Source organism: Papio anubis, chromosome X (genome assembly GCF_008728515.1).
Source record: "Papio anubis isolate 15944 chromosome X, Panubis1.0, whole genome shotgun sequence".
In the NCBI taxonomy this organism is placed as follows: Eukaryota; Metazoa; Chordata; class Mammalia; order Primates; family Cercopithecidae; genus Papio; species Papio anubis.
The window spans coordinates 140,138,343-140,150,339 of NC_044996.1; positions in this window are offsets into that span (position 1 = coordinate 140,138,343).

Here is an 11,997-nt window from a genome sequence, read left to right on the forward strand (position 1 = left end):
TTGCCCGGTGTCTTCATAGTAGCTTGAAACTGAGTTATCTTAGGATATGGTCAAGCTTGTGACTCCAAGTAAGAATGGCTGGACCAAGGTCAGGGGGTGATGAATGCAATGTGGTTGGAGAAGGAAATATTTGTGAGAATGTACAGCTACCCTAGTCATGGATTCATCCACAAGAAGAATAGTTTTGGGGGATAAGATGATGGGAGGTGATACAAATAATTTATTGGGGATGAGATGATGGAAATCAGTGTAAATAGTTTACTGAAATAAGATAATAGAAGAAGTTGATAGAAATAGTTTACTGGGGACAGGATGATGAAGGTTAGTATAAATATTTATTGGATATAGGATGAAGGAGTTGGTGTAAACATTTTACTGTGAATAGGATGGAAAAAATTGATATAGTTTATTGGGGGATAGGGTGATGGATATGGTGTAAATATTTATTGTGAACAGTGAAGGAAGTTGGTGTAAATATTTTATAAGAGATAGGATGATGGATATTGATAATGGTTTATTGGGAATAGCATGATGAAAATGGTGTAAATATTTCTTAAGATAGGATGATGGAAGCTGATGTGAATAGTTTATTGGGGGGTCAGATGTCAGAGGTTGGTGTAGTTTATTAAGGGTAGGATGATGAACGCTGGTGTGAATAGTTTATTGGAAATAGCATGATGGAAGTTGACCTCAACTGTAATTGAACTGTGTATTAACCTTCATGATCTCATCACAGAAGTCATATTCCTCTGGAACGAAGACCACGTTAAATGGGCGTGAATGCTCAGTGTGTGCTGGCTTCTGTCCCAGATAAATGTTACCTTTAATTTTAACCTTTTATCTGATCCATTTTTGTGCATATTTTCTGGTGGTCTGTTTAGTTGTGTTACTACATATTTAATATGCTGGGCTGTTTATTGTCATTAAAAGGAATGATACACATGATGTTGTAAGCCTTATATTCGCATGTGTCTCTAAAACCAAACACAGGGCTGTAAGCCAAAAGGCACTTAATGGATAGATGGATGGGCTAATGTTTTAGAAATGCAGCTTTCACTGAAGTGAGAGAAGGTAAGAACATTTGGTGATATGCCAACAATCAGCTGATTTAAAGATTCACAGACTTATTGGCATTCTCACAAGTCTTGCAGTCAAGAAATCTACTTCATTTTGTTTAACCCTGGGATTTCCAAACTTATTTGACTCCAGATTTTTTTTCCAGTAACATTGTTGGAAAACCTTTTGAACAACCCGTATGTATTTGTACATATCCTGATTTTTATTGGGTAGTTAACACATGAGGTCCTACTTATACGAGTGGCAAAAACTTATTTTTAAAAAATACTCAGAAAAAGTATAAATACTAGACATTTGTGCATGAAGTGAATTGACATTCAGAAACCTTTTCTAGATTTACGTCAACTTCATTTTTTCTAACAATTGAAATAGAATCTGCTTTAGGAATCTTTTCAGTTGATTTTAATAAATACTATGTCAAGGTATTTATAGATCAAAATTTTAGAATAGTCTTGGATTTACTTTGGTAATGAAAGTAAAAGCAAAACAACATACCTCTTTAAAGGTTTAGGCTAAGCATAGTTTATGGCAAAATATGAGTTCTTGACCTTTTATTTTAACCAGAAGAAATTCTTGGGTTCCTTGTGGACAAGTTATTTTGAGTTCAGCCCTGTCAGTGCTCATGAAAGGGTAAGACAGGACATATTGTCAAAGAAGTGGCTGTCTTATGGAAAAGTTGGGGACAGCAGGGTGTAGCAAGTAATAAGAAAAATAAGATATGCAGAGAAATAATTATAAAAATAACTGTTATACAAACATGACCTTGGATGTGTCCAATATAAATGCAACTGCTAGACCTCTATTAGTGTATTCCTACTCCCAAAAGAAGTTATGGGAATTACTTTAAATTTAAAAACAGGAAATGTTTGAAAGTTGATTGATATCATCTTCTTAATCTAAGACCTGCCATTTTTGTTAAATTCTTATTAAGTCCCAGAGGCTTGTTTTAGAAAATAATATACTGTACCAGCCTCTCTGAATGATAGTCCTCCGAAGACTTATTCCATCTACTATTTTTTCCTAACTTCGTGAAGCTAATTCGTGGATTCCTGTGTGATACGAATTGTGCTTTAGTGGAGGAGCACCGAATTACAGATGAAACGATGTGGATTATGGTGCCTGGATTGGCACTCACTCATCCATACTTCTTAACCTGTCTGGACCTCAGTAACAACATTCGTAAGTAACTAAAGCCATAATCACCCATGGTCATTATTCATTATACGGAATGTCAAAATGCAATAAATTATGTGAAAATATTGAAGTTATGATGTCATGCATACATATCATTGTAAATTAAATACCCTTTCTATTGACTATATCTGCCTTCATCAACCACTTGAAACTGATAATTAGTCAAAATTGATTTCCTTTGCCATTTGTCCACAGGCTTTGGTTGGGAATACCTGTCCTTGGATACGTTTTGGAGGCACAGGCAGCCTAGCAGCTTCCTGTGAAAGGCAAATTAGCGTGCCTTCAGATTGAGAATTCAACCTGCCTCTATGATAGTTCCTTTTCATTTTTATCTAATTTGTAAAATTAAGATACATTTAACAATTACCAGACACTTGCGGTGGGAATGTATCTGATACACTCCCAGAACTTCATAACTTTTGGTAGCTAGTTGACTTGTTGCTAATGTGACTGGTAAGCATGACAACAGGGAAAACTACCTTAAATAGGAATTTTGTTAAGGTCATGCCTTTTTAATGGCATATTTTTGTTGCTGTTGTTAAACCTGCAATCTTTCTTTATTGGACAATTTTTGTCCATGCTGTTGATTTCATGAATATCCTACTATTTGGCAAAATGTTAAAAGAAAGAATCAATATTTTATATTGATTTAGCTGAAAGTAGAGAAAACATAAATGTTCAGTAAAAATAGAAGCTGAGAAAAGCCGGAGTTGGTTTTTTCATAAATGAGACGAGTTTTGTACCTAGGACTTGCTGTGTTCCAATGCCAATGGGAATTACAAGGGGAATGATGACTTCCCAATTGGAAGACAGTATTCAAGACATCATCTTAGACACAAAAATCTAGCATGTTAACTCCCTAAATGATTACTTCAAAATGAGCACTGTTAGATTTTTCTGGATTTCTAATAGTCCAATTTGAGGTGATGACACTCACTTTTCTTTTTTAACGACATACATTCTCTCTTCCTGATATCATCAATGATTTATTCTTTCACCTTCTTCCTTTGTACAACAATCTTATGTATTTTTTTTTGAAAGTTACTGGGGAACATTTCTGCTCCCTGGTGAGTATTTGCCATATATAAGCTAGAATTGTTTTCCAGTAATTCCTGGTGAGTTTAATTTTTATCGTGATGTTCCGATGTGCTATGTCTTTACTAAAAATTTTTACCTTGAGATCTTATAATATTAATACAGGTAGAATAAGAGGGTTGTGGTTACCTGTTTTCCTGGGATGTCTTTTTCTCTCCTGTTACTTTCAAACTTTTATGTGTCCTGAATGTTTTAGGGATGGCCTTTTTCAGCTGGACATAATGAGACATTTTAAAATCAAATGTCAAATTCTCTCTTTAACAGTTGAATTGAGTCCATTTACATTTACTCTATTTTGGTTTAATTTCTCCCATTGTAGTTGATACTTTTTATTTGTCCTGTATATTCTGTGTTTTCTTTTCTACATTCTAGATTTATTTTTGTTGTCAAAGAAATTTTGCTCTATGTGACTTCATCTGCCTCTCCCTTGGTTTGAAAGATTACACTCTATTTCTATCCTGTTATAGGTTACCCTTAAAATTTTGAATACTCAAATAGAGTTTACATGGAATCTGTATTTCTGCCCTTCTATGAAATATCACAAGAAATTGAGAATACTTAAATTCCAAAACCTCCTTTGCATCTTTTAAGTTCTTCCTTCCTCTTCTCTCCTATTCTGTTTGGTTACTCCCAGAATTAGACATTACTATTTTTGCTTAATATATTTAGTATTTGTGTAAATGTAATGGCACTAACCAATTTCCTTACCCACCAGTCTCAGTATTTGAGTGGTTTTCTTTGTTTCCAAAGTAAGTGCTTTTCACTGTGTACAATTAGCTTTGTCTTGCATGTTTTTCTTGATGACTAGGTGTAGTATTTTTGCCATAGGTAAAGGTACTCTAGGTTGATGGTAATTTTCTTGCAGCATTTTGAAGACACTTTATTCACTGCTTCCTGGCTTCCTATCTTGGCTGTTGAGAAGCCTCCATCAGCCGAATGGTTGATTTTTGTAAGTAATGGCTCCTTTCCCACCCCTGGTTGTTTTGAACATCATCTCTATGACTTCCATAATTTGCCAGCTCCCTACATTCCAACTAAGTGTAAATTTCTTCTTAATGTATGTAGTTTGTGAATTACTGAGCTTTCAGAATCTGAAGAGTCACAGCTTTCATAAACATGAGCTCTTTCCAGCTGTGCTTCCTGCTTTACTCTTGCTTTTCTAGTTTTTAGGATTTGGATCTGATGCATATCAGACATATTTTAACTATATTTTTTTTGAAATGGAGTCCTGCTTTGTTGCCCAGGCTGGAGTACAGTGGCTTGATCTTGGCTCACCAGTAGCTGGGACCACAGGTACATGCCACAACGCCTAGCTAATTTTTGTATTTTTTGTAGTGACAGGGTCTCACCATGTTGGCCAGGTTGGTCTTGAACTCCTGGGCTCAAGCGATCTGCTTTCCTCGGCCTCCCAAAGTGCTAGAATTTCAGGTGTGAGCCACCATGCGTGGCCTAGAACTCATTTTTTTTGTTCTCATTGTCTTTCTCACTTTTATGCTCCATTCTTTGTCTCTTTTTCCTGCATTTGTGTATTATATTTAAGATCTAATTTCTAATACACTAATAATTTTCTTCAGTGCCATCTAATCTTCTGTTTAATCTGCACTGTTTTAATTTTAATGCATGGTCACAAATGTTCTAATTGTTGTGTCTTTTGTTTGTTTTTGCCAAATCTACTTGTCCTGTTTTTTAAACTCCTTTTTTACCTCAATGCCCTGCTCATGAAGTCTGTTTCCTGCTTTGTTTTTGTAAACATCCTAAATGTATTTGAGTTACATCCAAAAATCTGTATGTCTGAGGTGTTACATTCGATGTTTGAGCATCCCGAAGTCCGAGTTCCTTCAAGGTCTAACATGCTGTTTGCTTCTACAGCTAACTCTTGTTCTTGGTGGTTTGTTGCCTTGTGTGATTTTTAGTTTGTGTTTGCATGTTTGTTAACCTGTGCATCTGTAAGAATCCTTTTGCTCACTGTTACAGAGAAGGAACCACCTTCCCAGTTCCAGGCATCCTGTATGTTACCAACATGGTGCCATCGGAAGTCCAGTTATTGTCTTGGATCTTCTTAAATTGTGCATCTAAGGTAACGTCTAACACCCAAGCCTTTGCAAGGACAATTCTAAAACTACAAATTCATTAGAGGAGACATTTTTTTCCAGCCTGGATTTTAGGTCTGAAGGGTACACTTTTCTTTTATCTTCTATTAGCAGGTGGATATCATTTTTTTTTTTCTTGTATTAGCAGGTGGATATCTTTTCTAGGCCAGTACCAGACTGGCAGAATACTCTTTAGAGTTTGTGGCTGCAGGAAGGGCTTTCAATTCCAACTCCATACTCAGTACAAGATCAAAATCTTGTTTATTCTCTATCCTGATAATGACTAAGCACCTCAGAGAAGTTTCAAGTCTTCTGAACACCCAGGTTTCCTGACTTATTGTGTCTCTACCCCCTAGCAATTAATGACTTCTGCTTTCCTAGAATTGGTTATGTGTTTTAAAGAACATTCCACTTTTTCTAGAACTTCTATGGCTTCTTTAGCGGGAATGTTGTTTGGGCATAACCAGTCTGCCATATTGGTGGAAGCACAAATCGTACAGGTCTTCCTTTCTATTCATTCCACCTTTGCCTCTTATACTCACCTTCTTCAATGAATGAGGCCAGCAGTTTCTCAATGAACCTAATTGACTGGACACTCTCTTATTTCTCTCTCGTGGCAATTTCTTCTATGAGTTTAATCTTATTGAAATGCTTTGAGTGTATCCTAATTCTCTGCTCCAAACCCTACTATACTCTTCCATTGTTCAATTTAAATTTAAATTTCTTCTGGAATTTTGGATCTCCTGTAATTTTCACTTCTATACTTAGACAAATGAATGTTGACTCCCCCCATTGTACAAACTCGACTTTTTGTCAGGGTGTTTTAAGCAAAGTATCTAAAAATATTCCCTTCTCACTCTTATTGTCTTGACTCATTTTATTGTCCTCTTCTATAGAATGACTTCTCTTCTTCCTTATTTTGAGGTATATCATAATCATTCTGCAAATCCCACTTTGTTTATGAAGATTTTACTAATCAAGGTGGCACCAACCCTTATAAAACTGTGAAGCATTTATTGTAATTGCTTGGAAGTAACAGGTAAATACATTCAGACTTTTATTGCCTATTGTTTTATGGGCATTCACTTTGTCTTCTCAATTACTTTTAATTGTAACAAAGATTTTTAAAAAATGATCCATTAATCCCAAAGTGCCTAGCATAATGCTCATTCTACTTAATAGAATAACTGCACAAGACATGCGTTTAGAATGGTCTATTGCAAGTAAAGGTAAACTAATGTTCCTTTACTTTTTTTTCTTAGAATGAAGAACATAGCATAATTCCTTTAATTAATTAGGATATTGCCTGCTAGGACTGGGAACCATTGAGTTCACACTAGATCCATCGTTTACCATGCGGCATGAGGTGGGGGCAAAACATTCTGTGTACCCAGATCTCTCTGTACTTTCTCTAAGACAATGAGCTCATCCAGCAGATGCACCATGTCTCATTTCTCTCAGTTTCCCTGGTACTTAGCACAGTCTGTGGTTTTAGTCAGAGCCTGATAAATATTCATCAAGCATATGGCTGGATCTTTGCTTCTGGGACTCCTGAGATCAGAGCACATCCTCACGTTGCCTCTTACTGTTCCTGGAAATGTCCTCCATGAGGGGAATCTCGCTCTTTCCACTGGCTTTGGTCACACAATCCACCATTCAGTTATACGAGATGTCCAGTTATAGATGAAAAAGTTAAAGAAAAAACATCTTATTTTCGTTTATGGTTTTTGAGACTAGGTCTCACTCTGTTGTCCAGGCTGTAGTGCAGTGGCATGGTCATAGCTCACCACAGCCTCAACCTCCTGGGCTCAAGTGATCCTCCTGCCTTAGTCTCCTGAGTAGCTAGGAGTACAGGTGCACACCAAGACATAATTTCTATATATTTCTTTTTATTTTCAGAGATAGGGTCTTGCTTTGTTACCCAGGCTGGAGTGCAGTGGCATGATCACAGCTCACTGCTGCCTTGACCTCCTGGGCTCATGTCAGCTTCCCAGGTAGCTGGGACTTTAGGTGCACCACCATGCCCAGCTAATTTTTGTTTTCTTTTGTAGAGATGGGGTCTCTCTATGTTTCTCAGGCTGGTCTCGAACTCCCGGGCTCAAGCAATTCTCCCTGACACAGCCTCCCAAACCAATGGAATTACAGGTGTGAATCACTGCACCTAGTCAAGAAAAATCATCTTGATTTAAATTCACAACTTAAATTGTAAGGGAAGCTAAGATGGGAGGATTGCTTGAGTCCAGGAGTTGCAGACCAGCCTGGAAAACATAGCAAGAAATTAAAATATTTAGCCAGGCATGGTGAAACATGCCTGTAGTCCCAGTTACTAGGGAGGCTGCTGACATGGGAGGATCACTTGAGTCCAAGAAGTTGGGCTGTGATCATGCCACTGCACTCCAGCCTGAGTGACAGAGTGAGACCCTATCTGAAAAACCACCACCACAACAAAAAATCCCCAAAACAACAACAATAAAACACCAAATAAATTTACAACTTCTCCTTTTCCCCAGCTGCAGCTTGATGAAGACCGGTCAGTTAGAGTATATGGTAGGGGGTTGATGTCTGTTTTCTTACCTCTCCTTCTTCACTACCTGGTGGCTGTTTTTTTTTTATCCCCCCTAGGGTCTACAGGGAGGGAGGAGAGGTAAGAGCCTCAGTAGGTTCTTACTCAGCAGGTATCATGACACTCTCTTTCCTTGATTTCTGGAATTAGCTGACGGTCAAGACTGAAATGCTCTCTTTTGGACCCATTTGTGGACTCTTTGCTATCTCCTGCCTCTCATGGCCAAAGACAATGTGTGTTGCTCTTCAGGACAGCAACTCTGAAACCTCCTCCTCCGCTTCTGCTCCTGGAGGGCGAGAGCAGAGAGGGGAAGCTGCGTTTGCAGGCTGCACACGTGGGAACTCATTGCTGTAAGATGATCTCAAGCCAATGCGGATGTGCAGGGTTCACCCTGGTCCTCTTATGACGATCCACATGCCATCACCCTGATGATAGGAGGAAGTGAATTTTCAGACACAGCCCTCTGCTCTGCACCACAAGGCAGTTTCATATTCTCAGGGGAGAGTCAGGGATTCCCAAGTTCAGGGGATGCACATCAAGTCTGAGAAAAAAAATGAGTCAGAGAAGATTGAAGGGAAGGCGTGCTGGGGACATAATGTTAAGGAACAGGGAAATGTCATATACTTGTTATAGTACATATGATAACATATAAAAACACATATTAAATGAAAAACAGAACTACAGAAGAGAATAGAAACATAATAGAGTTCACAAACTTCACAAAATGGGCTCATGTTTGACCTTCCATAAGAAAAATAAAGCCCATTGATTCATTAGGAGAAACGGAGGTTGTTCTAAAACATAAGGCTGAATTTTTTAAGATGGGTTTTAATATAAGAGATGGAGTAGTGAACATTTGCCATCATATCCTTACAACCTATGAAAGTGCTGGCTTAAAGGACATGTGTGTGCTGCACCCTTCAACGCGTGCTGATTATGTATTAGGCTGGTGCAAAAGTAATTGTGCTTTTGCCATTAGTTTTAATTTTTACTTTTAGTATCCATGCTAAATTTGACTGTCACGTGGTGATAGCAAAAATCAAACAAACAAATAGAGCTCATTATCCAAATACACAGAGTACAAAATTACCTGATATTTTAGAAATCTAGAAGGTACGTAAGCTACTTCTACTTCAATTACTCTTCGTTAAGATAACTTCTGACTGGGCTTGATGAGAACTTAGGTAGGATGTAGTGTGGAATTGTTTTTTCTGATAAGCAATTATAGCTGGCTCATTACTGATATTGACAGAAAGTGGATCTATGCACTTTAAGGATCACAAAACAGAGCGTATTATGCACATCTTACACTGCAAGTTATGAAATTTAAAGGAGACTTGTTTGAGAAACGAAAGAAGGTACAATAGGCCTCAAAGAATAAGAAAAAATATATATAAGCAATTTACATATCTTCAGGAAAGTCACTTTCCTGAAGATATGTAAATATCTTGAAGATATATGTGTCTGTACGTATAAATAAAGATAGCTCTCTCTCCATATATATATACACACACATATATATATACACACACATATATATACATATATATATATACACACACATATATATACATATATATATACACTCCCTGGTTTTACTCCCTGACTCCCTGAAACACAGCCAAGAAAATAATGCATGATTTGACTTTTATTACAAGAAGTTATAAAGTCCATGCCATTTCTCAGAATCTCTTAGGTCTCATGGTTGCCAATTTTATTTTACCAGCAGAAATCAAACATCTTATTTGCTTCTCAGCAAGGCAGCCTCAGAAAAACCAAAATGCTAAAATGTCACCTTTTTGGTGGGGTTGATTGCATTGGAGTTCCTAGGAGATCCCAGAGAGAAAAAATGATTGATCGTAAACACAGACGTTGATAGGTGTGGCTGTAATCACAGAGGGATGTGAGACAGGCAGATATAGTAAACAAAGACTTCATGAACAACCTCATGAGGGATACGGCCACGGCCTGTTTGCAGTGAGGCTCCATGAATTTGCTTTTGTTTGAGCAAACATGTCATTTAATGTTGGAGGCAAAGGACTTCTCTGTAAATGGTTGTCCATTCCATTACCACTCAGTAAATATGGAAGAGATGGACTCTATGTACTAAGAGGAACAACGGAAAAAGCTTAAAATTATCTAAAATTACAAGTACAATTAGTACTTCTTTTCTAGGTCAAAGAAGCATTTCAGTGATGTCAAAAACAGGATACATTTAATGGAACAGGAGTAAAACATGCCTACCTTTTAAAGGTAGATCTTAACATCATGTCTTTACTTGAAAACAATTTTCCTTAAACCTCTCAACCTGGACTATTCCTAGAGACACAAATCTCCCACATATATGACAAATACTTCAAATATGCTGCTTGTTCTCACACATATATATTAATACTGATAATGATGATAATGACAGCTAATTTCATAGAGTGCCATGTTTACTAAGTATCAGGCACAAATACTTTACGTGCACAATAAATAATGATTCTCAAAAGCTCTATGAAGTTTCCTACCTGCAATTCAAAGAGGAAATAGAAAGTAATGTATGTATTTTCACTGCATGATACAAGCAAGTGCTCCAGTATTTATACGTGCACATCAAGTCAGCTGTTTGTGGTAGTTGCAAATGCCCTCGACACATGTTAGGAGTATGGGGTGGGGATGGTGAATTCTTTGCACCAGGGACTCAAATACCATAAGCAGTGTTGGAATTTTTCTGAAATTATTAACAACTCTTGGTAAGTTTCCAAATAAATAAACTATAATTTTCCCTTTAATTACTTGGCAACTGTTTCCTGGAAAGTTCAATGCTTATTAAAAATGTGCAAAAAAAAGTGCTTGAGTTTAGATATAAAATGGAGTTAGGTTCTAGATTTAGATTCAGATCATCATTGAGAGGTTTTATATATACATAAATACCTAGCAGGAGATTTCAAAATTGTATGGGAAGTGATACAATTCTTCTTTTGTTTTATGTTATGTACATTGCTAAACTTTTCTCATTCCTGGCATTTGTCCACTAAATGTCAGTAGTGATAATAAGTTAGTATGGTAACAATAATAAAACATATACAAATAACTCACTAAATTCCACAATGACCCCCTAGATGAGATAGAGCCATCATTGAATAATTACTGTTCTGGGAGATCCCTGGATGAACTTCAGGAACTCCTTGAACTCTGAAATTTGATGGAGAGTGTTTATAGAGAGCTGCATTCTTCCAGGAAGGCTGTCCATAACACTTAGAAAATTATCAAATGGTGGCAAATTCTCAAGTCCTCAAATTCTCTTGCGTGCTCATGCCTGTTATCCCAGCATTTTAGTAGAGACGGAGTTTCACCATGTTGGCCAAGTTGGTCTCAAACTCCTGACCTCAAGTAATCTGCCTGCCTCAGCCTCCCAAAGTGCTGGGATTGTAGGCATGAGCCACTACGGCTGGCCTATTTTTCCTCCTTTTCAGTTCCAAATATTCTCGTTCACATGCAGAAAGTGAAGTGATGGCTGTTAGCATGATGGCTCTGTTAGAAAAAGAGCTTCACCTTCACAAGCACATGAATGGCATCAGTTTTCTATCTATAACATCAGAGGACAGAAATAGAATATCAATGAAGCTAATTCTGATAATGGCGCAGTTTTTTTTCCTAGCCAGTTCATGAAATAAAAGTAGAGCTTTGCAAATTTTTAAATGATTATACTTGCAACTCTATGCTTGTTGTGAATGCCGGTCTAATGTGGAAGATGGAATTATTTGTTTTGCTGTCATAATGTGATACCAATTTTATAAAACACACAGCTTGGTAGACACAAAGTTCTTACTAAAGTAAGAAACCAGTGGGTGAAACATATACTTGGGAGTAGTTGTGGTTCACAAATCATTCATAATTGCAACAAGATGAACTGCACTACCAGAACATATCAAAATCAAAGCTATAATTGTCCACAAAGTAGCAATTATCAAAGTGTGGTTTTCAGACCCT